A 26,845-nucleotide genomic window follows, 5' to 3' on the forward strand; every position below is an offset into this window, starting at 1 on the left:
CTCTCCACAGGCTGCTGACTGGGACACAGAAGATCAGTTATTTATACTGCTGGTTTCTCTCAACTCTCCAACTTGGGACGACGTACAGTAAGTACGGTGCAGGTAAAGTTTTCCTCATTCTCTTTCTCTCTCTCCACAGGCTGCTGACTGAGACACAGAAGATCAGTTATTTATAACTGCTGGTTTCTCTCACCTCTTCAAACTTGGGACGACGTACAGTAAGTACGGTGCAGGTAAAGTTTTCCCTCGTGCTCTTTCTCTCTCTCCACAGGCTGCTGACTGGGACACAGAAGATCAGTTATTTATAACTGCTGGTTTCTCTCACCTCTCCAAACTTGGGACGACGTACAGTAAGTACGGTGCAGGTAAAGTTTTCCTCGTGCTCTTTCTCTCTCTCCATAGGCTGCTGACTGGGACACAGAAGATCAGTTATTCATACCGCTGGTTTCTCTCACCACGGTACTGCTCACATCAGGGGCTTGCCCACAGCATATGTCAAGCACTATAACGACTGGTACCGGCAGTCTTTTCGTGCTTCCACGACGAAGGGGTGGAGGCGGGGGTTTCTTCTGACAATACACACACAGCAAGAGACACTACACCACTTCAAAGTGTATTCTTCACAGTAAACACAGACTCACCCAACGCACTCAAGTGAACACTTAGGACGCCCCGTCTTCCTCCACTTCACCGGGACCCGTTAGGCGTTGTTAGCATGGCCCAGTCAACATTCACGCCACTGTAGTAGCCCAGGTTCGTCCTCCTCCGGCTCTCCCACCACACTGTTCAGGGGTAGGGCCGTCCTTCTTTTCCTGGAGTCGTTCGCTACGGAATAGGTTAGTGCACAGCGTGTCCAAAATCAATGTTTCATACTCACAATCCTGTATGATCTCTCTCTGATGCTCTCCTCTTTAGTACACACAGGCGATTATTTCCAGCCACACGGAACGAAGCATATCTTCCCCCAACAGGGTTACACAGCGATTTCACTAGTGTCACAATTTCCTCATATAGCAAACACTCACGCTAACTCCGCTTCTCCTTCGGTTTTGTTTCAGTTTCCAGTAATCTCCAGTCGTCTTCCAGCCACTATGGTTTGTTCTGTCCCACACAGCCACGCCAGCTTCAGCCTGAGAGGGAAACAGCACAATAACGAGCGCACCAAAACTCGAACCTTTTTCGGGGTGCTCTTTTAAATAGTCCACGGCATACCTTTCTTTCGCCTCCTGTGGCTCTGTCCTCTTTCCGCTCGCTTCCCAGCGATACCCGGATCAACAGAGCCTTCGGGCTCTTCAAAAGGTGCGTGTCTTCAATCTGCCCTTGGCAAAAGGAGCTTTCCCCGTGTCAATCCCTGCTTTCTTTGTGTTCCTGCAGAGCTATTTATGTGTCTCATCCTCACACAGCCTCCAATCACAATTTGCTTACTTAATTCATTGCACCTGTGGCTCGTAAGGTCCCGATTGTGTTGCCCTGGAAACCAGGAAGTACTGGTGTGTCATCAAATGCAGCGTGGGCGGAAACCCCATCTTCAGGCGGAACCAATCTCTGTCACTTTTGGTTCCGCCCTCCAATAGTCACCCTGTGACACTTACAGCCTGTGATCCAGAAGTGCACAGTAATCCAACTTTCAGGAGGAGACGTTGCGCAATCTAGCTTCGGTTCATGAAGCAGTCATTGTGAAAACAAACAACTTCTGACTGGATTTTGCCGGAACCGTATTAAACATGATGTCCTTTGTGGAAGTCCATAGTGCTATTTTGCCCTCGCATCTAAAGAGACAGTGTTTACTCAAGAGATTTAATCGCTTAAACCAGTGGTTCTCAAATGGGGGTACGCGTACCCCTAGGGGTACTTTGGGGTACTGCAGGGGGTACGTGAGAGAAAGTGGATACTGACATTTAGGAATAAATTAATAAAATCAGTAATTCATGATGATAGTATTTTGATATGACATTAGGACTACACAAAGATGCATTAAAAAAATCATAAATTTAAAGCACATTGTACAAAATGCATGTGCGAGTTCAACCTGTTGACCTTGTCTGGCGCATGCACAAGGTTTCAGTTCAGCAGCTTCAGCAACGGAGATACACGGAGTCTGCTCCTGTTATCATTCCATACTTAAAGTTTACTTTCTTTTGTGGTGTTGCTGTGCACACACACACATATATATATATATATTCAAGTAAGTGACATCTGACAGTGTTGTTAATATGTTTGAGTTTTATTTAAATGTACCTCATTAAATCTTCCACAATAACCTTGGGAAAGCAGCTGTATTCCACACAAATTCCTACGGGTAGCTCGCGTCTTAATTGAAGGTAGCTCGCTCGTGGGTTTATTTATTTTCTGTGGTTATGGCGCATTTGGATGTCTGGTTACAAGCGCCTGTGGTAAAGACTGGGTACGTGTTTGATGTCGCGTCTGTGTAGACCGGCGTATCATATGACATCAGTAATTTAACATGTATGATTCAAAAAGATAAGTCGGCGCACCCGCGCCGGATGATCCGCGCAACGCTATGAAGCCCGCGGCGCGGCAACCGGACGATCCGCGCAACGCTGTGAAGCCCGGGCCGCGGCAACCTGGACGATCCGCGCACATCTCGAGTCGAGGCACTATGGTTAAAATGTATGCCGTCATTTTCGGATTCATTTTTGATAAAACGAAAATACAGTCGTCACAAGTTCAATATCATCTCATATTTAAACATCAAATGTCAAGAGATACCAGAGAGCCATGCGTGACATACATGCACATCCCTATTATGAATCCAAAAGCAGTAAATACTCTATGTTTGGATCATCTTTCTAAATCTGATCTTTAATAATTTATTTTTTTATTCAAAATGTGGTGTTTTTGGATGAATCCTATATAAGAGGTGATCAAAAAGTATAAATAAAGACAACATGAAAGTTTTTTTGTTGTTGTTGTTTAAAAGGATCTGTTCTTTCATTTGATGTATTGTACGTTTATGTTTAAAGAAAAGCATTTTCTGGAAGGCATTACAATTTTGTGAAAAATAAAAAAAAATGCTGGCACTGGCTGGCAACTTTTTTTTAAAAATGCTGACGGGGAAAGAGTTCAAATCACAGTGAGTTAATAGACAGGTGTCTATGAACTCACTAATTTAGGTATAAGGTGACACAAGTAGCCCTCGACCACTTTTATTTTTTAGAAAGTAGCTCTCCAATAAAAAAAGGTTGGAGACCCCTGATATATGTTCAGTACTGAGATCATTAACAGTATTTATTGAGACCTGAATCCAAAATCAGGAGTAGGGTCTGCGCAAAATAATAAAAGTTATGAGAGGTGGCTTCTTAAAAGAGGAGGCTAAAAAGAAAAAACAAACCAGAGCCTCAAAAATACCACCAGTTTCGTGATGAATACTAATAAGCAATAAACCTGCTCTGGGGCATCAGATATAATAACTGTCTCACTCTCATTTCGCTGTATCTCAAAATCAAATGTTGTTGACTGGTTAAGGGGTACTTGGCTTGAAAAAATCATAAAAAGGGGTACTTCAGCCAAAAAAGTTTGAGAACCACTGGCTTAAACGATGAAACAAGAGTTTACAAACAGAATCAAAGCAGGGACTCCCAACCTCCGCCATTTTAGCTCTCTTCTGACTCTGCGCTCTCCACCCCCGTCTTTGAGGGCGTACCCAAGCAAAGCAGAGAGGGCTGAACTATGATAATGTTGGTCTTGTCTACGTCACCAATCCCAGGAAGTAAACTGTTGCCTACAATCCGAGTGTTTTTTGTAGTCCTAGAACGTTAGAGACGATTACTCGCGTCATCGTTTTCGTTGAGGTATGTACTTTTTGAATATCGTTAGCATGTACTAATACACACCTACACACAAAAGGATGTTTAAAAACGTGTATCTCATAATAGGTGCTCTTTAATATCATAAAAAGAATCTGAGGAATTTTCATCTTCTAAATCATTTGATGAATTCTCAAAACAAATCTCATCACAAGCATAGTAGAAAGTCTCTGTGGAATCTTTGCTTTCAGTATGCTCTAACAAATCATCCAGTGGGTATTCCTTTTCAGAGTCATGTGCCAACAAATCATCAATCATAGACTCCTTTTCAAGGAGACGCAAATGTTCCTCCACTTTCGCTGATATTTTCCTCCTTTTAGTTCTTTCTGAACACTCCATATTATAAAAAAAAGCATTTTAGTTTTTATCTATGATTACAGGGGATCAGGAATGACAAACTTTAGAGTACAATTGCATTTCATATAGTTTGGTGAAGCTGGTATTAATGTGGCTGATTTTACCAACTTTTAGGGATGTCCCGATCCGATATGCTGGATCGGTATCGGGTCCGATCCAGGCTTTTTGGCTGGATCGGACATCGCATCGAGGACCGACAAAATGAACGATCCAATTCCGATATGTGCGTTAGCCGTGGTTGTTACTGACAAGCTATTAAATGGACAACGTATTATAAAAGCACCATAAACGTTTTATGCACTATATTCAAAGTCTTTTAATACACTCAATAGCTTCATGTGAAGGAACAAACACACATTTAAAGATATTTTAGTTCACAGAAACTGTAACTTACTCGCAAAATTAGTTAATAATCCACTGGTGAAGTGGACGGATGAAACGCGTCATTTACACACGCAAACACAAGATAACTGTAGGCTTTATTAACCCTTAAGAGTTCCTAGGGACATTTTGTGCCATTTTGATTTTGATTTTTAAACCATCTTGACTGTGATTATTGAATATTGCCCAAACTTGCCAAAGGTTAATCATTTTTGATACATTTTTGAATTTTGGTTTCAGATTATTAAATTAGCTTAAAATGGCTAAGCTACGCAAAAACCGACTAATGTGTTCCTAAGGACAAAAACTGCCCCATTGAAAACCATTATAACTACCATTTTTGACCCCCCATTTATCTTATCATAAACTAATACATACCTCTATGTCAATATATCATTTTAAACTACTGGCCTTGAAGTTTTAATTTTTATTCTTGTCCACCAGGTGGCGCTACTTTTTACCATTTCATGCATTCATCAAAATGTCACAATTTTTGCTGTTTTCTGCGGACCGCATAGCTGCTGAAAAGATAAACCTTTAATGTTGAAAATTGGTGTGTGTGTAAAAAAAGTGTGTCTGAGTGGTAAGGGGGTGGTGGTGATTTCGGGGTGGAGTTGGTGTTGAGTGGGGCAGGGGGGCATATTCAACATATCCAAATTCTTCTCTCTTTGAAGGGCACATTCTGTGTTATAAACTAATTCAGTAATAAAAACGATGAGAGGCCAGAACCGAAACAAAATCAATGTTCATTTTGTTTCTCGCTCATGTTGTTTATGCAAGTACACTGCTATAAGTATGAACAGTATAGCAGAAGTAGTGAAAATGGCAAGGCATTACAACACACATATGGCTCCTGAAATAATCATGCACTTCAAGAGTGAGGATGGCTCCTCATCTTCCTCCGAGGATTCTGAGGTCGACACAGAGGCCTCAGAGGTGGAAGTAGACCAGCTGGAGTCTAATTCATTAGAGGGATCTTCAGAAGACTTGTCAGAAGCTGAGTGCGGAGAGGAGATGGATGAAGTGGCGGCAGGATGGACGTCAAATATTGAAAAATCTTCTGGTCTCCCACAAACATGGAGACGCTCCGCTACTTCCCAGCAGCCAGAGATTTGATCCCAGGGCTCACACACACGCCACTGCCCGAATCAGTGCCCTGACTTCAAGTTTTCATTGATGCGGATGCATGAAATCCTGCAGTATATTGGGGCCATGACAAACCTACATGGGAGACAGTCATAGACTGGAGAGATCTTGAGACAGAGAAACTACAGGCTTATGTGGGGCTTCTCATTCTGACCGGTGTTAACAGATAAAAAATGAATCAGCCCTCAGTCTCTGGAGTGAGAAATCAGGACAGGTCACCATCTGGGCTACGATGTCCCACAAAAGGTTTCACGACATCAGCCGAACACTGTGGTTCGATTAATGTTAACATATTGGCATTTAAAGGGTTAAACTTTCCACAAATTTAATTAATATTTGACATATATGTTTCAGGAAGAAGTAGTTTTAAAACATTTAATAGTTTAAAGTGGAAAAAATTATTGATGTATGATATTTTTAGAGCAGTTTTTGGGAAGGTGTCATTTTGGCCTTAGGATCATTTTGGCCTTAGGAAGTGTGAGTTTTGTATAAAATCTGACCCTGTTCAAAAAATAACAATGCATCAAAATCAATGTTGCTACCAATCTTTGACCCATCCTAGGGTCTAATAATAAATATAATCAAATGGTGGTTCAAATGTTTTTTTGGGGGAAAATATTTCGTTTTTTTGTTCCCTTTCAGTCGGTCACTACGACGTCACGTCGTGACCGACGAATTGGGAACCGCTCCGCGGGTGACCTATCTACTTCGAGAAACTATAAAAACGCCAATGAACTTGGCATGCAGGTATTTGCATAATGCCGGCGCCGCCCCGCCAGGTGCGTATATAAGCCGCAGGTGCACAATACCAAATTAGCTTTTATTGCTTCGAAGCCGGCAGACATCTGCTCTCGAGAAGCTGTTTAAACTGATCTTCGTAGATCCTGTCTCTAAAGAGGGGAAAGAAAAATCTCAGCTTGCTGAAGTTGGTTGGGCAAAGACACCTCAGCGGAGGCTCGCAGTGTTTTCTCCACCCTTCTCTCTCTCTCTCTGTCTCTTTAATTTAGGACTTGAGTTCGAGTGAGTGCGTTTGCCTCTCCCTGTGTGTTTCACCAGCTCGCACAAAAGAGTGATTTCCCTAAAAGAGCAGCACGTTTGAGCTTTGTGTCTTTTTAAAGACAGCCACTCATTCGTGTCACGGTTGGGTGCGTCTTTTTAAAGATGGCATTCCGCCCGTGCTCCGTTTCTGGATGCGGTGTGTTCATCGCTCCCCGGGATGGCCACGAGCGCTGTGTTTCGTGTCTGGGGCTCCAGCACGCAGAGGCAGCGTTGCGTGATAGTTCATGCTCCATCTGCGAGGGCATGACTATGGCGGATTTGCGGAGACGGGTGTCGTTTCTCCGGGAACGGCCCCCGCCTTCCAAGCCTGGTACTGCTAAGAGCGCAGTTACTAGGCTTGCGAAGGATGATCTCCGTATAACGGTGCTGGGTCGGTCTGCTGGTTCGTCCAGTGGCTCCCAGCGCCCTGATCCGTTGCCAGCGGAGGTCCCGATGGAGACGAGTGGCCCGTGTTCTACGGTGTCCTCGCGCTCTGTCGAGCCTCCACCGGAGACTTTGTCCACCGTAGCATCGGAGGGGGGGCTGTCAATCTCGGACGCCGATCCAGACCCACTCCCTCCTTCGGGAAGGGTTGCGGGCCCTGCGTTCGACCCCGAGATGGCAGCCATGCTCGCTCGGGCGGCGGCGGCGGTCGGCTTGGAGTGGACTGAACCTCCCCCACCCGAACCGTCCCGCCTCGACGATTGGTACTTCGGGGGTGCCAGGGCTTCCCAGCCCTCGCCCCCGGTGCCTTTCTTCCCCGAGGTGCATGAAGAGCTGACGCGGTCGTGGAAAACCCCGTTTTCCTCCCGGAACCGGCCGTTTCAGCCTTCACCTCTCACCTCCCTCGAGGGTGGAGATGCCAGGGGGTACACTGGTATCCCGTCAGTGGAGCGGCCGGTCGCGATGCAGTTGTGTCCGGCCGGTGTCGCTTCCTCCTGGCGGGACCAGCCTACTCTCCCCTCACGGGCCTGTAGGCATTCGTCCGCTCTAACCGGCGCTGCTTACAAAGCCTGTGGGGAGGCAGCTTCAGCCCTGCATGCCATGGCATTGCTGCAGGTTCACCAGGCTAAGGCTCTGAGGGACCTGCACGCGGGGGGTCACGATTCGGCGGAGTTCTCCGAGCTCCGTGCGGCTACTGACCTGGCGCTTCGTGCGACCAAGGTCACCGCACGTGCCGTCGGTCGTGCGATGTCCACCCTGGTGGTCCAGGAACGCCATCTCTGGCTGTGCCTGGCGGACATGAAGGATGCTGACAAAACCCGGCTCCTGAATGCTCCGGTTTCCCAGGCCGGCCTGTTCGGCGAGACGGTCGAGGAGTTTGCCCAGCAATTCTCCGCGGCCAAGAAGCAGACTGAGGCCATCGCTCAGATCATGCCACGTCGGAAGCGTCCTGCGCCTGCCCCGTCCACGTCGGCACCTCAGCCTGCTCCTCGCCGAGGGCGTCCTGCGGCGGCCGCCTCCGTTCCTCCCCGGGGCTCTTCTAAGAAGCGAGGAACCGGTCGTCAGCAGCCCGCCCCGCCCGCTCAGCCCGCTTCAAAGGGTGGAAAAAGAAAATCGAAGCGGCCCTGAGACGGGCGACCTAGAGATGGAGGGGATCGCTCTTCGGGAGATGGTGAAGGCACCACTCCCCCCACCGGAGAAGGGCCGGTTGGGGAATCTTTTGTTTCATTTTTCTGTTCCGCCGACTTTTCAGTCGGCACCCACAATTCCACAAAAAGAGCGAATTCCACTTCCATCTCTAGGTCTTCGGATGAGCGCCGGAGACACGAGCGGGCTCATAACCCCCCCTCGTTCTCCGACTCATCAGAGGAGTACGAGAGCAACGCACGGGCTCATAACCCCTCCGCGCTCTCTGTCTTCTCAGGGGAGAGAAGACAATCACGGGCTCATAACCCATCGTCTTCCTCCCCCTTCGCCAGAGGGTGCATCGAGTGGCGTGAGGTGTCTCCAGCAGAGCCTCCCTTACTCACCCACCCAGCAGCGGACTCAGGTGAGTGTTATCATGCACAACACTGCTGTCGGTGCAGCCAATACGCACACACCGGCGATCACCTCCGTTGCGCCAGCCGCGGGTACTCCGATCGTGCCTTTAGTCCCTCTCGCACTGTGTCTGGGGGCGTGGGAACAGCTTCCCAGCCCATCGCGTTGGCTTTTACGCACGATTCGTCTCGGCTACGCGATCCAATTTGCCCGGCGTCCCCCCAAATTCTCCGGCGTTCGTTTCACTGCGGTGAGAGCTGCCGATGCGCACGTCCTCCGTGCGGAGATCGCTGTCCTACTGGCGAAGGACGCGATCGAGCCGGTCCCTCCAGCCGAGATGAGGTCGGGGTTTTACAGCCCTTACTTTATTGTACCCAAAAAAAGCGGCGGCTTGCGACCGATCCTGGACCTGCGTTCGCTGAACCGTGCACTTCACAGAATGCCGTTCAAAATGCTGACGCCCAAACGCATATTTCCATGCATTCGTCCAAACGATTGGTTCGCATCCATCGACCTGAAGGACGCGTACTTCCACGTATCGATTCTCCCCCGGCACAGGCCGTTTCTCCGCTTTGCGTTCGAGGGGCGAGCATACCAGTACAAAGTCCTCCCATTCGGGCTCTCTCTGTCTCCCCGTGTATTCACCAAAGTAGTGGAGGGGGCTTTAAAACCCCTGAGAGAGAAAGGTGTGCGCATTCTCGCGTATTTAGACGATTGGCTCATAATAGCTCAAACACGTCAGACGCTGTGCGATCACAGAGATTTAACTCTAAAACACCTCGCTCGTTTGGGTCTTCGGGTCAACTGGGAAAAGAGCAAGCTTTGCCCCGTGCAGAGAATCTCTTTTCTCGGGATGGAACTAGACTCGATCGATTTGACAGCTCGTCTAACAGAAGCGCGTGTACAGTCGATTCTGACTTGCCTGAATACATTCAAGAGCAAGAGCGCGGTCCCGCTGAAACAATTTCAGAAGCTTTTGGGGCATATGGCAGCAGCCGCAGCTGTAACTCCGCTCGGACTGCTTCATATGCAACCGCTTCAGCATTGGCTTCACGATCGAGTCCCGAGGAGAGCGTGGCTGCGCGGCATTCACCGTGTTATCATTACACCTGCGTGTCGTCGCACTTTCACTCCGTGGTCAGACCGTGCGTTTCTCCGAGCCGGTGTGCCTCTGAGACAGGTCTCCAGGCATGCAATAGTATGCACAGATGCTTCGGACACGGGGTGGGGGGCCACGTACGATGGGCTTGCGGTTTCGGGGGTCTGGACGGCACCCCAGCTGCATTGGCACATAAATTGCCGAGAAATGTGGGCTGTATATCTTGCGCTCGTCCGTTTCAGCAACGAGTTACAGGGCAAAGATGTATTAGTTCGCACAGACAACACTGCGACCGTGGCGTACATCAATCGTCAAGGCGGTTTACGCTCGCGTCACCTGTCGCATCTCGCCCGTCATCTCCTCACTTGGAGTCAGAAGAATTTGAGGTCTCTTCGTGCCATTTACATCCCGGGCACGCTCAATGTAGAGGCGGATGCGCTCTCTCGGGCTGCGCGTCCCGGCGAATGGCGACTCCACCCCATTGCGGTTCAGCAGATTTGGAGAAGTTTCGGCAAAGCGCAGATAGATCTGTTTGCTTCCCCAGAAACGACCCATTGTCGCCTGTTCTATTCACTAGCCGACGACTCGCTCGGCGTGGATGCATTGGCACACAGCTGGCTGCGAAACATGCGCAAATACGCGTTCCCTCCGGTGAGCCTCATTGCGCAAACCCTATGCAAAATCCGGGAGGACGAGGAGAGCGTGCTGTTGGTGGCACCGTATTGGACAACCAGGAGTTGGTTTCCAGAACTCTCTCTCCTCGCGACAGCCCCTCCTTGGAAGATTCCCCTGAGGAAGGACCTTCTTTCTCAACAAGAGGGCACATTATGGCACCCGCGCCCCGACCTGTGGAACCTCCATGTGTGGTCTCTGGACGGGGCACGGAGGATATGAGTGATTTACCGCAAGAGGTATCTAACACTATTGCTGCTGCGCGAGCGCCATCTACGAGACAGGCTTACGCGCTTAAATGGAAACTGTTTGTCGACTGGTGTTCTTCCCAAAGTGAAAACCCCCGAGAATGCCCGATTAGTGTTGTGCTTTTATATCTCCAGCGTCGTTTGGAGAATAGGCTGTCACCATCCACTATTAAGGTCGATATCGCTGCGATATCAGCTCACCATTCACCCGTAAACGGTAGAACAGTGGGTCAGCACGACCTAGTCATTAGATTTCTCAGAGGCGCTCGAAGACTGAATCCTTCTCGTCCTCCCTCTATTCCTCCTTGGGACCTGTCCTTGGTGCTGAAATCACTCCAGGAAGCCCCATTTGAGCCTCTGCATAGTGTGAGTGTTAAATTTCTTACTATGAAAACATTAACTCTCCTTGCTTTGGCTTCTGTTAAGAGGATAGGGGATATTCATGCATTTTCGGTCGATGAATCGTGCCTTCAGTTCGGGCCGGCTGCATCCAGCGTAACACTGAGACCCCGGCCCGGCTTTGTGCCCAAAGTTCCCACCACTCCTTTCAGAGATCAAGTGGTGAACCTCCAAGCGCTGCCTTTGGAGGAGGCAGACCCAGCCATGGCTTTGTTATGCCCTGTTCGTGCACTACGTGTGTATATAGACAGGACGCAAAGTTTTAGGACCTCAGATCAGCTCTTTGTTTGTTACGGTGGTCAGCAGAAAGGAAAAGCTGTCACCAAGCAGAGGATGTCCCATTGGATTGTGGATACTATAGCCCTTGCATATCAAAAGCAGAATGTGCCTTGTCCATTTAATTTACGTGCTCACTCTACACGCAGTGTGGCATCATCGTGGGCACTGGCTCGCGGTTCCTCGCTAACAGATATTTGTAGAGCTGCAGGCTGGGCGACACCTAATACGTTCACAAGATTCTATAGTGTTCGTGTCGAACCGGTTTCCACTCGGGTTCTTTCTACTAACTAGTTAAGAATGCCGAGGGTCGGCTCGTGTGTCGGCTTGGAGCCTCTATTTTGGTGCTGCACATCTGCACCAATATGGAAGGCCATCGGGACAAAAACGTCTAAAAAACTGTTTTTGCCTCTCCTCCACCGCCCTGATAGCTGGTGTTGCGGAGCATCCGCTGTCAACCTATCACTGATGTATTCTCTGTAAACCTGTGTAGGCTAGGCGTCCACATTTGTCCCCTACGTGGGGTTCATTTGTGTGTATACTCCGTGGGGTACTAATCCTCCACGTTTTCCTTAGCAGAGCCTGCTCTGCATCTCTCTGCATACTATGTTTTGTTCAGAGACTTTTTATGAGCAACCTATCGGTTGTTTCATATTTTTATGTCATCCATTCAACCTTCTTAGGGGATGGCTTCCGCAGTGTTCTAGCTCCGCTCAGTTTAGACGCTTCCCCAGTTCGCTGCTTCACTATCGTGGGTTAAGGAACAGGTAGTGACCGGCCTTCTGCATTTCGCCTTAGGTTCCGCCCCCTATGTGGAGGGCGGAGGGCTTTTACAGACACTGGAAGGGTTCAGCTGCAGTGGCGTTTTGGTAGGGATTCCCAATTCGTCGGTCACGACGTGACGTCGTAGTGACCGACTGAAAGGGAACGTCTCGGTTACGTATGTAACCCTCGTTCCCTGAAGGAAGGGAACGGAGACGTCACGTCCCGTCGCCACAGTTTGCTGTTCCATTGCTGTTTTTCAGGCCGGGCACTGTTGCTCGGCTTCTCAGCAATAATATAGCTAATTTGGTATTGTGCACCTGCGGCTTATATACGCACCTGGCGGGGCGGCGCCGGCATTATGCAAATACCTGCATGCCAAGTTCATTGGCGTTTTTATAGTTTCTCGAAGTAGATAGGTCACCCGCGGAGCGGTTCCCAATTCGTCGGTCACGACGTGACGTCTCCGTTCCCTTCCTTCAGGGAACGAGGGTTACATACGTAACCGAGACGTTTTTTCTGTTAAAAAAACATGGGTTAATGTAAACAAACAGGCATGTAAAGGGTAAAAATTTCCACAAATTTAATTAATATTTCATATGTATGTTTCAGGCAGAAGTTGTTCTAAAAGACTGAATCGTTTAAAGTGGAAAAAAATATTGACATATGATATTTTTAGAGCAATTTTTAGGAAGGTGTCATTTTGTGGCCTTAGGAACACTTAAGGAAGTTTTTTATAAAATCTGACCTTGTTAAAAAAATAATAATGCATGAAAATCAATGTTGCTACCAATCTTTGACCCATCTTAGGGTATAATAATAATAATAATCACATGGTGGTTCAAATGTGTTTTTTGGAAAAAATTTTCTGTTAAAAAAACATGGGCTAATGTAAACAAACAGGCATATAAAGGGTTAAAATTTCCACAAATGTAATCAATATTTGATATCTATGTTTCAGGCAGAACTAGTTCTAAAAGACTGCATCTTTTAAAATGAAAAAAAATATTGACGTATGATATTTTTAGAGCAGTTTTTGTGAAGGTGTCATTTTGTGGCCTTAGGAACACTTAAGGAAGTTTTTTAAAGGAACTCTTGAGGGTTAAAGATCTGATTTTATAAAGTCTCAGTAAGCCGTTGGATGGAGGCAATTCACTTTGTGCTGAGCACACGATGCGTCTATTCTCTTTGTGTTTTAACAGTTATAAACTTCCCATTGCGGTGTGAGGATTCCCATGAGAGGATAATTCAAGGGCATCAATTCTGCACCCAGAAAGCCCATAAACCACCAGAAAGCCCAGTTTATGACTTAGGCGCATCAATACTGCACCCGGAATATGCATAAAAAGTCCGGTCAAATGCCTAAATCCCCAAATAACCATCCGCACACTAAAGCTTTTTTACTATGACAGATTTACGCAATTAAGAAAAAAATATTTAGCATACTTAATTGATCAAACATACCTATTATATGTTTTCCTAAACACTGATTAATATTTACTACTGTTTCCTGTAACTTGTAAATCATTTTAAATTATAGATTTTAACATTTAAAATGATACTAGATGTAGCAGAAAGCACTATACACATTTAATTACAATAGTATCGGGCAGATATCGGTATCGGATGATATACAGAATTCTTGTATCAGAATCGGATATGAAAAAGTGGGATCGGGACATCCCTACCAACTTTTCTTGTAGTAACCTTCAATTTGATCAGTACACTATTTTAAAGATAGCATTAATCTCTGTTAAGGCCTAACGTAGATTAACTGTGTTCCGTACACATCGATGTTCCGTAAAGAGCGACGTTTAAATGCCAATAACTCAATAAATAATTTGAGGTCACACATAAAATTCATACGTGTGTCATCCTTATTTCCCCATCTTTCATCCACGACCAGGAAAGACAACCTCCTGCAAACTGTTTCGGTGATTATTCCGCAAGTCTGCAGGGTGCGCCCCCTGTGTTTGAAAATGGCCGTTGGGCAAGCTAATGCTAACAGACTGCAGCTTCGGGTGGGGCAACAAAAATATGGATTTCGGTTTATTTTATGATTCACAATGTATTAACATCTTTATGAAATGAATGCTATTTTATCACAAACTGTTAAATATATTACCTTTTGTAAAAAAATATTTGAAATGGGAATATTTAATGTTAAACACAAAGTCGGTTGTGTCCGATGACCGCATAGAGCCACTCGGACAGCAAGTTTGTCAGCACCATCCTGTATTAGGGCTGCAACAAACGATTACTTTGATTAATTGATCGACTAATCAGCGATTATTTCACCGACTACTCAGTACCTTTTGACGATTATTCAGCTTTTTCAATTAGTTAAAACATTAAGTTATACATATTCTAACTAATAAATAAAAAAATAAAATCACTTCAGTATTTGAAATAGTTGTTTTAATGAACTTTGAGCAGGTCATTCTCTTAAGTTTTTGGATTTCTGTCCAACTCAAATTACACACATGTGCTTTCTAAGCATTATTTAAATATTCTGTTCTCTTTTAATACAAAAAACAACTATTTTAAAACTAAGCAGCATTACGGACAAAATATATTTTTAACACAATCTCTTGTCAGCAGTATTAAGAGCTTTTTTCCTAAAACATCTCAAATCTATAAAGACCTAAAAGTGTTACTATAATAACCCTTCATTATCACTACCCTGACTCCTAAACTCGATCAGGCTTTATTCTATGAAAATATATCATCACAATACTGTAATTATATCTTAAAGTTCGACTGCCTTGCTAACAAGTTCACAACCAAACTTCTAAACAATATATTCAAGTCAACCACTCAAAAAAGCTCAACATATGCATGATATTGACTTAATTGTAATTGTATAAATTTAACTCGTCTTTTCAACGCCATGCTTTAATTAACATTACCAAAGCAGCTACCATGGTTTACATAAAACCAAAAGCTCCTTTTAACTACTACTTTCCAAAAAAGCTTTTAATTAACATGCATCATACAGTAAATCATCCTGTTTATTATACATTTATTATCTTACCTGTCTTTTGTCCACACGACACCGTAACGGATCTGACAGCAGACTCAAAAAGGCGGCAAAGTTGTTGCTGGGCAAACTTCTTTCACCCGGTGATGGGGGGCGGAGCTTGGATGTGCGCTGCACAGAGTGTGCACTGCTTACTTTAGGGTTCGAACATTTTGTGGGGAAACTGCTGTGTCAAACTTGTCTGTTGAAAGTCGTATAGTTTAAGACCATTACATTGCTTTGGCTTCTAATTAGTTTAATAGTCTAATATAATTTGTATAAAAAGTGGACCTAGTCCATGTGGCGATTGTTAAAAATAGCATCCATGTCTGACGTAATCCGTTTTGATTATATATGTGAAATATATATATATGTGAAAACATAATATCTTAGGATCGGAGCCCAGCTGGAGCCCACATTAGTTTAGCCCATATAGCCCATCTCCTGCCCATATAGGGCCCAACAACAAAGCCCACTCTGACCCCATGCCCAGCCGAAGCCCAACTAGCCCAATTGAGGCCCATGTGGGCCCCAAGTGGACGTGTTTGCAGGGTCCATTGCGTCTTCCATTTTTCTTTTTCTCAGGTAATGTTAAAAATAAACGCTTCTCTTCCTCAATGTCTAGACATAAATGAAGATATTCCTTACGTGTGTGTGTATAAAGTTTATCATCCAAACATGCGGTAAAGTCTTTAAATTTCATTTGAAACTTTATGCTTTGTTTGTTATTGTTTGAACTGTTCGTCTGTTCATTACCATGTGAACATCGAGTACCGCGCCTCTGGGTGTGACCACATTAGAGATAATGGCCCTCATTTATCATTCTTGCGTAGAAACGGGCGTATATGTTGGCGTAAGATTGTGCTTACACTCCTCTCACCGCCTAATTTATGAAGCTGTGCGTACCTCTGAAATTCAGGTGTAAGTAATATCTGCCCTTCATAAATGCCGCGGCTGAAATCGATCGTCATTAGAATAACACGCCCATATAAATTCAAGTCTCCACCTCCCCCACGCCATCATTTTACGACATTGACACATGGAAGACGGCAAAGAAGAGAAACCAGGGAAGTGGAAAGAAACAAAATTGTTTTATTTGGGCGTTTAGAGCGGGATTAAAGATGCATTAATAATTACATGACGTTTTGTAATATTTGTATTATTATTTTTATTATTAATGACGTTTAATTGATATTTAGAAGAATAATTATTTATTATTATTATTATTATTTACTGTTGCCTACATCTAAATTATATGTCTGCTTAATGGTTCGGTTAAGTTTTTTAAAAATAATATTTTAAAATGATGTAGTAACTTTTGTAGTGTGTTTTTCTGTATTTACATACAGTTATTTGTTAGCTAAGGTCCAGTTTGATACGGAGCTCCGGATATAATTCAAATTAACAATTTGACAATTTTAACACGTTTGTTGCTATTTTAACAGAGATTTGATTTGTCTATTTTTGCCTGTTCAGCACAAGTTCGCGTGTTTAATCGCCTCCGCTGTCACTGTGAGAAAAAAAACATTAATTCATCTGTTTCATGATGTTAAACATGTAAAGTGATGCATGGTGTCTGTTTATCTGTTCTCTTCTTCACAAATAATTAAACACATTTTAACTTGAATGGCTTTTTTTGTAAGTCCATGATTTAAAATGAACATGTAAACAAAAACAATTTTTATAATTAAAGCATGAAATGACGAATAATAAGTGATTCCAGAATTTTTAAAAGTGAAAGTCTAACGCGACCTCTGGTGCGCGTGTGTGCGCCTGTGTGCGTGTTGTGGGATTTTTATGTTGTTTTATTAATCAGTATGTTATGTTATAATCCATATGTGCCATTATGCGTTTTGTGCTGAGATATGTGAGAGATTGTTTGTGTGAGTGGAAAGGCTGTTCCAGTTGGGGGTAGGAACAAAGCCCTGAAGAGAAAACACGCAGAACAGATGGTTTCAATAAACAAGTTGTTTGCTTTATAACTATGTTATATTTAGAGAAAGTGAAAATTAGTATGTTTAACTAATGAATGCATTTAACCAATTCATGAACAATGGAGTACTGTTGTGTTGTTGAATAATTATGTTTTACATATTTACTGCCTACATTTCATGCTGATTGCTAAAAGTGTTAAAGTTACAAAGATGTCCAAATAAGGACTGTGGAAATTGATTTTGTTCCATTTTTATATTTCTTTAATTGATCATTTTATTCTATAAACATTGTGTGTTTCATATATGCACTGAGCTATTATGTAGAAATGAGGTGTTTATGTTTGAGAGTGGAGAGTTACCAGTTTTTGTATGTGTGTAAAAGCTACAAGGAGCATATGCTGAGGAATTTACGTCTGGAGATTGTTAAGATAAGAGAGAGGCCTGAGGGAGAAAAGCAAACAGGGAACTATGTCATTAATTAATGCTTTAATATTCACAGGATAAAATATGCCATGTATTTCTTACTTAATCAGTATTAATCATTGAATAATTGATGTAATAAATATAAGATGTTGTCTTTGATAAATGTGTATTAACCAATGAAATGAAGGTTGCATACAGAATAACTTAATGGGGGCAGGGCAGCTCAACCTTGAAGAAACAGAATCTCCTGTATGTATGTGTGTGTGTGTGTGTGTGTGTGTGTGTGTGTGTGTGTGTGTGTGTGTGTGTGTGTGTGTGTGTGTGTGTGTTCTTGCAAACCTCACAAAGTGAGGACGTCAACGAGTTTTAGACCAACAAACTGAGGACAATTTTTCAAAGTGAGGACATTTTGGCCTGTCCTCACTTTGCTAAAGTAAAAAAAGCCTGTTCTAGGGTTCCTCAAGTTGCCCTGGTGCTTTCCAGGGATAGTCCTCAAAATGATAGAAAAATTAGTTTTGTTCCCCTGAATTTTACACACTATTTACTCTGGAGCGCCCCCTCTGGCAAAAGTTAGTACTGCAGGAAAAAATGCTGAAGTGCGCCATAGTGGTCAATACAAGTACTGCAATAAATTAGGATTTTATAATGTCCTCTTGTGCTTACAAATATTGTAATTTTATTTTGAAAATAGGTAAAATAAGTAAAATTGCAGGTAACACAAAAGACAACAAAGTTTTTGGTAAGTTTTTTGAAGAGATAATGGTCTTTTATAAAAAAAATGATGACTATATATATATATATATATATATATATATATATATATATATATATATATATATATATATTTTACAATCCTCATAATATATTTTACATGGGTAAAGCTGCTGCTATGAATTAATTTATCTCAATCAAGAAATCTTTTTTATTTTTTATTTGTAATTAATAAATGCAACCTGTACTTCTTATTGGCTGTGTCAATTTACCCTTTTTTGCATAAATGTAGTTTCTTTCACATAATTAAATGGTAAATTGTCACATTTATAAAGCACCTTTAAACCTGCTTTAGGCACTCAAAGCGCTTTACATCAAGGAACCAGTCACCCATTCACTCTCTCATTCATACACTGTCACCCCAAACAGTAATAAAGTAATTATTTGGCAGATGACTATGCTTAAAATCATAACCACACATCAATACCCAGGTTTTCACGGTCAGGGAATCAATTGGTTTGGTGCTGGTTTAGCTGGTGTTCACTAGCAAACCAGCACCAAAACACAACATATGCTGGTCTTGCTGGTATGCTGTTTTTTTCAGCAGGGAAGTCAGAACGCTAAGTTTACGACCCTCGGAGGGATGGGACAGAGGCCAGTAATTGCTTTTAAGTGGTACCAATGTTATTAAATATTTACAGTGGACATACAACAAACAGACAAAAATATGGATATGAATGGCCATTCAAATAGAAAATTCATATGATTTCGTAGATGAGATCAGTTAATGTGAAACAGTTCACAGTTCATACGCAACAGTCGAGAGTGCATATGTAACAGACTAGTTCAGTTCACATGATAGCCTGGTAAACCACACCCACTTCTTTTCAAATAGCCTACCCTTTACGGTAATTATTGTGCTTCTAATTTCTGATTAGGAAATGATTTGTTTATTAAAAAATGATAGGCTACCTTATTATAAGTATTGCTCTTAACAGCCCTCTGTGTTTTATATCACTAGTGCAGTATCTCTGAGCATATAAGACCTGTTAGCGTAAAAGTTTATTTTGAACGTGTCCCGTGTCCATATTGCACCAAAATGCGAAACTGCACTCCCGTTGCTCCGCAGCAACACACCCGCAATGCCTGAAGTTGATAGGATGAACAGTTCTCAACATAATAAAAATGCAAACAGACAGAGATGCCTGCCTTTATTAGAGAGAATATGTAGCCTGGGTGCCAGGCCGAACTTAGCCCCGCCCACAACATTTAATGTCGGGAAGTTCAGTCTGGCATTGCTCCGTTGTAGCGCAACAATGCCCGAACAAGAGTTGACCGAACCAATCGAATTGTCAGGGCGGGCTTTATACCATGATGGACAGATGATCAAAAGTTACGTGATGATCCACGTCACCAAAGAGCATTTGTGTTGACTCCGTTTACAACAAAGATGGCTCTGATTGGTTGTAGGTCTATCCACTTGAGTGCAGAGGCATTTTCCTGGTTTGGTTGAAACACTCCCCATAATCAGTATCAGACTCAAATTCTGACTAGAATTTTGAGTATGACAACGTCAGGCTAGAGAATATGTTCAGTCCCCTCTAAATGAAGCATCAAATATTCGGTGTTGATACTGCCAAAGCTTCAAAGCTCATTACCTGGTATTCGGACCAGCCCTAGAAAGAAGGTGGGTCTGGGCACCAGTGTTGGGAGTAACGCATTACAAATATAATATATTACAGTAATATATTAGTTTTTGCTGTAACGCAGTAATATAACGCATTACTAATAAATTTTTGGTGATATTGTACTTGTTACAGTCTTAGTAGCGCGTGTTACAACAATGCATTTCAAAATTAGACTGTGTTATTTTTATTTTTGACCAATGACGCGCGACCAGCATGCATACAGGAAAAAGCTGCGGGTAAAATAGTATGTCTGTTTCCGGGTGCTGTATGCAGCATGTTCATTTTTACTTTAATTTTGTATTTGAAATATAATTTGGACACTGCGTCAAATAAAGACGCGTCTCTTAAAGAGCCGAAATCTGGGAAGTCTGGGGCTGTATAAGCATTGACTAAAGTGGTCACAATCAGGTCCAGTAGCGCAGCACACGCATAATTCTGCGAATTAGAGCACTAAGTAAAAGCAACAGAAAGTTTCTATCGGTCTCCCATGCTGCTTGAAACCCCAAAAGTAAAGAGACTTGCCTGTAAAATCCACATCAACACCAGCAATGACAAGGTAAGCTAACGTTGCTATGATTACAGTCATATAGGGGTTATTCGATCTACGTCATCAATGTTCGCGGCGGCCATATTGTTGACATAGAACTGTCAGTCTGTCAATTGACAAGCGAGGCAGCGTGGGTATTATGCATGGTATTATCGGTGTAATTTTTTTTAAACCGCGCGATGGTGTGTGGTGTAATACATGGATGTTCTAACAACAGCAAAAAGAACCCCGGAATTAGTTTTTATGCGATACCGACTGTCAGAAAACATGAAAGAAAGGAGACAGAGGAGTTGAACCAGCGAAGGAGAGACTCCCAACAGCAAAATCTGTCCCCATCATTTTACTCCAGGTAACGTTAGGGATATATGCCTCACAGCCAAGTCTGTCCCCATAATTTGATCACATATGGTTAGCTGTAAGCAGTGGCTGAAACTGCTCTTTCAAATAAGCTGCCATAAATTGAGACAGTTATTAAATTAGTATTAATAACTATATGAACATAATAATAGGTCTGGCATTGATACTAGGTAGGGAATTAAGTGCCGTTCACATTATAACGATAACTATAAAAAAATATAGTTTTGAAAATCGTTTTATATTAAACAAAATAGTGGAGCTCACACCAAAACTATAACGATACAGATACAATGAACGACATCATTGGGATCACTTTCTGAGCGATTTTTCCCACCTGATGAAGTATAAACCATTGATAGCATTAAAATCTGTTTGAACTTCAAGTGCACAAGCACTGAAATGACAGTGAGCTCATTGCTGAGGTCTATAACATTAGATTACCTCCAGTTGCTGTGAAAATTGACTACGTAATGCGTTTTAATCTATTACATTAACTAACTGTTATGCCAAAAGGTAAGAGATTACACAAACTATTAGATTCACTGTTTAGAGTTACGCGAAACGCAGCGTGTTGAGGACATCTGCAAAAGTTTTTATTACAAGCAATATTAAAGGCAAGTGATTTGCGTGAATGCCGTGAGCGAATTAGCATAAACGTATTGTTTGGTGATGTGGACGATGATATAGTTATCGTTATAATGTGAACGGCCCTTCAGTGCTTGTATGATGAATGCGGATACTGTATGAACGATATAGTTATAAATATCCGGATAAGTTACAGCTGGCAATAAGGACGGATCTTTACTTAAGGCTATTGGGTCTATTTGATATGGTTCCACAACAATCAAGCTCATCTTCTCTTAATACAGACGAGATGAAGCCATTAGGCTAATGCTCCCCTCGACTCAAATCTACGTGCGGCTAGGGGCAGGACAGATGTCATGTCAACAAGATGGCTGCGGTTAGCGACTTCCAGTGTTTGCGAATAAGCCCTATACATAATAGATTGCTAGGCTATTCCTATGCTATCTACAGTTTTATTACAAACAGCAACCTAAACTACAACGTAACATTAATGTAGACTTAAACATGGTTATGTAAATAGTACATTTAAACATCACTGTTTAAAGATTTTACCAGCCTTTGTATGGGAGTCTATATTCATTGTTTGGCAAAAGCAGTGTTCCTCTATTTGTCTGTGTTTTATTAAGCATTTATATGTTAGCCTACATGTAATCCTTATATTGTACTGAAATGAGCTGTATTCCTTGAGGCCTGATCCTCCAATAGCACTTTTTGATAAGTTGTGTCAACCCAGTGCATACCAGGTTTGTGCTGTGAATCTGAATTAAAAGTGAATTAAAGAATAGAAATGAAAAGAGGTTGCGTGTCTTGCCATGATGTTATTAGTCTATAGGTTGTATAATAGTGGGCTCTAGCTGTATTGTGTTTGGTATGTGTACCATAATTTACCAGACTTTTACCAGATCATTTGTCTATGATTCTGACAGTGATTGTTACTGTATTTTGCTGTCTTCACTGTGCCTTCTATTATTTTGATGAAAGTAACTCAAAAGTAACGCAAAAGTAGTGTAACTCATTACAGTTCAGAGACAGTAATTTTGTAATGTAACTAATTACTTTCAAATGACAGTATTTTGTAATATATAATGTATGACACTTTGGAAGTAACTTTCCCAACACTGCTGAGCACACACGGTAAACAAGTGACTGAATGGCTGAGGCCTAGCCGAACCAATCACAACTGTCACAGGGAAATGACAAGGTTACGTCGCTTGCTGCACCGCTATGTTGTCGTTCTTTCAACAGTGACACACACAGAAGTTATTAGCCAAAACTAATCATAGATGGAGTTAAGGATTGTGCCTCCGCGCTCTTGTTAGTTTATATTCAATTTTCTGAATTGGACTACAGCTGTCTTCTTGACACACAGTTGTCGTCATGTCCGCTAATTGCTGATTGGTTGCTAACTTGTGTGCCAAATTTCACAACTTTTTACCAGACAGTTCTATTCTAATTGGGCTGCTATAGACTCCAATGGCAGAAGAAAGTTTATTAATAATAATAATAAGAAAAACCAAATTACGTGACTATTTCACGTATGAACCAACGTGAAAATGTCACGTTTTGCCGCGTTTGAACGTGAGCATGTCACGTTTTCAGTTTGTGTCGCTGTCACGTATTGGTTACTCAATTTTTTTGTCCTAATTTCTTACCATTGTCGCTTCGGTTTAGGGTTAGATTTACATAAAATGACATCCTTACCTAAACAAACTCTAACCCCAACGTCAGGCGACAATTGGTTAAAGTTTAGAAAATATAAAAGAATAAGTCTTGTATCTTTTTTTTATAAACCAATACTTAAAGTGACAAATACTTAAAGTGACATATAACGCAAGCACCAAATCTAACCCTAAACCGAAGCGACAATGGTTTGAAAATAGGACAAAAAAGTTGAGTAACCAATACGTGACAGTGACACAAACAGAAAAAGCGTGACATGCTCACGTTCAAACACGGCAAAACGTGACATTTTCACGTTGGTCCATACGTGAAATAGTCACGTAATTGCGTGATATTGGGTTGCAACACAATGGGTATCACGATAAGAATCACAAACTTGCAAAATTAGCCCCCCCATGCAAAATGTGAGGACAAAAGCAGCCCCAGATTTTCAGTCCTGCCACAACTATAAAAGGACTGAGAGTCGGGCGGTGCCAAATGGTCTCCAAACGGTCTCCAAACGTGCGCTCCATGCGCTATTGCGCATAACCTCCCCAACCGGCAGCAGCGGTCACAATTCACCACCACTCTCATATTACATGATATTGGTATACTAGGTTATATCCATTTTACTCACAACAACAGCGATACCAAAGCACACTCACCAATACAGTCTTCACGATAAGTCTCCTCCATGGCGCATCCATTGCCAACTCCATGGCGCATCCATTGCTAACTCCGTACCTCATCTGTCCACTTCCATCGCTGTCCTCAAACGTCCTGGTGTTTTCAGACTCTGTGTCACCCTTGTGTCCCGTTGTCCATTGACCGCTGAGAGCTTTGGTCCCGCGCCGGGCTCCAGTGATGCGGAGAAACTCCTCTCGTCATCCCGGCAAAGTCCGGCCTTGGTTCCCGCTAGTTCTCCACAAAGTCCTGCGTTAGTTTCAGAGTTCCTCTTGAGAAAGTGGTGCCAAATATCCGCGATGAAATTGGTGTCGTTAATTTACCCCCAGGATCATCATTAAGGATTAAAAACAATATAAAACATAATAGCTGTGTTTAGCTCGCGGGTTTTAGAACTAGATTTGACGGACACTCGCTACTTCCAATGAAAACACGTGTATCAGCTAAAGGGCGTTTGGGCAGGTGAGCCTGCGGCTCTGATTGGCTGAAGGGTCTGCTACGTCATAATGATTGTCATATACAGTAGTATTTCTTCAGAAATATCAATAATTATTACCATTATATTGTAAATAATCTGAAATAAACTGCTGTATCTAAAGCATTTCTTCCGATTGCCTTTGATTTTATATGGACAAAAGCAGAATGGTCATACAAAAAAATCATAACAAAATATATCTAAAGGTGTAGTCGTATATGGCACAGTTTAATGATGGAAGGAAAAAGAAAGTAGTATATGTATTTTATTCTAGTTAATTATTTATATATTTTTATGTAACAATGCATTTTTTATTTTTCTTTGTTTGCTCTTTTGTTTGTTTTCCCTTAAAGGGAAGTGGGTGAGGCATGAGGGAAAAAATCTTTTGTTGTTGTTTGTTGGCAATTTACTATGTGAAATAGATACATAATTAACAACAACAAAAAAAAGCCATATAACGGAACTTGCCAAGTATTTTTCAACTGTGAATGTAGGCAGATACCTAAGTTTAGATTGAGCTCATTAAATTAGACTAATCTTTATTGTTCCCAAACAGGAGAGATTATTTCTGGGCATCAACAAAAACATATCACAGAGCAAACATTTCTCACATCCTCACAGTTCAGCCACTAACAAACCAAGAGCAGTACATCATAGGAAAAGGTATTGCCCATATTCCCCAAATTGAAGTTACGATCACATTCTCTGTTTCAAAGATAATACAAAAGCTATAGACCAGTTCAAATGATGTAAACAACACTGGTCCAGAAACACTTCCTGTTACAGTCTGTGACAGTTATTTTTTTATTTCACATATATTATTATCTTTAAGATGTTTGTTTAACTTCAGTTAATTCAGGTTTATATGTTCTGTTGGTTTATTTTATCCCAACGTTTATCTAGTGTTAAAAAACGGAAACAGGAAGTGCTTCTGGACCAGTGTTGTTTACATCTTTTGAAATGGTCTATACGGCCTTTAAGTGCAGACATTGCACTCTTTAATGATACCAACACAAAGCTCACAGAATAGACAAGCTATCAGTGTTGGGCAGTAGCTTCACTACAAGTAGCAAAGCTAGTAGTTTAACTACATTTTTCAGTAGCTTGGCGGTAGCTTAGTAGCTACTTTTCAGTAGCTAAGCTCTTTTTTGACCAAGTAGTGAGGTAGCTTCAACACAAGCTACAATTTTCCAAACATTTCTGAAGTGGTCCTGAATTTGAGAATAAGCGCGTCATTTTGAATCGACACAGGACGTCGTTTGTCCAGTATTTCCGAGCAGCCTTCCTTCATTCATAAAAAACATTACCACTGGCATTCTGTGAAGACTCGTGCTCTACCTCTGACTGGGTTATGTCATCAAGCCAAGCTAATATAAAAACATGTAATAAATATTACAATTGAAACTATTAATAGAATGTGCTTTGGTGAGCACCTCACAGACTCTGTGCGTGCTACCTGCTGCCTGCGGGCACCACGTTTGGAGACCCATGTGTTAAGATATGTCAGGGCAAGGTGTTTTTAAATTAAGGCAGCTCAAACATGCATTTTATTCTGGGATAAGACCTGTCCAGCCAACCGCCCCATAATGTGAAGTATCTCGGCCTACATTATGCTTGTATTGTCTTTAATTACCAAAATGCTAAATTGAAACTGAATAAATAATAACATAATACAACTGGTTAAAAATAAAAAAGTAGCTTGGATGTAGCAAGATACTATTGATGTAGCTTAGCCTGCTACATTTCCCAGGGGGGTAGCTTCAGTGTAGGGAAGCTTCATTTAATGTGAAGTAACTGGTAGCTTAGCTCACTACATTTTCCGAGTAGCTTGCCCAACACTGCAAGCTATTGATACGTTATTTGGTTAGCTAATAAGTCAATGACTACACCACAACAGGTGAAGTTTATAGGATTAATTCAATGAAATAGAAACTCAGAATTCAGGAAAAGGCACTCAAATGATGAATGACAATCTTCCTACAGACTAACAATTAAGTTCTGGGTTGCTGTGTTACTATCACCCTAAATTATCGCAGTGGCACACCCCAGAATGCTCATGCACAATAGGAGGTTTGTTGACATCATAGCTGAACCAGTCACGCATAATTTAAATTTGTCCATACAAATTTGTCCTGGCATTTGGAAAAAGGCTTTTGTTTAACCTCTGCTAAAAGGCGAGTACCCAACTTCTCCAAATAACTACAGACCTATTTCAAAATTGTGTGTGTTAGGAAAAACTCTCAAAAAATTAGTTAATAAGCAAGTGAAGCATCACTTATGTTCCAAAAACATCGTATCGCCTCATCAATCTGGCTTTAGAAAGGGTCATGGGTCAGTTACTGCCACATTAAATGTTCTCAGTGATGAAGCTCTTGATGCAAAGGAATACCATGCTGTGGAAGTTGTGTAAAGTTGTGTCAAAGGCTTTTGGACATCAGATTCTCAGACAAGACCACAGGTTGGTTCTTGAATTATTTGGTCATAAACCAAGGTGTTCAAGCTCAAACTTGGTTTCTTTTGTCGAAATATGTCATGTTCCTTTTATCAAGTCAGAAAACAGTCAGTGTCTGCCACC

This window comes from Paramisgurnus dabryanus, chromosome 10 (assembly GCF_030506205.2).
Source record: "Paramisgurnus dabryanus chromosome 10, PD_genome_1.1, whole genome shotgun sequence".
Lineage (NCBI taxonomy): Eukaryota > Metazoa > Chordata > Actinopteri > Cypriniformes > Cobitidae > Paramisgurnus > Paramisgurnus dabryanus.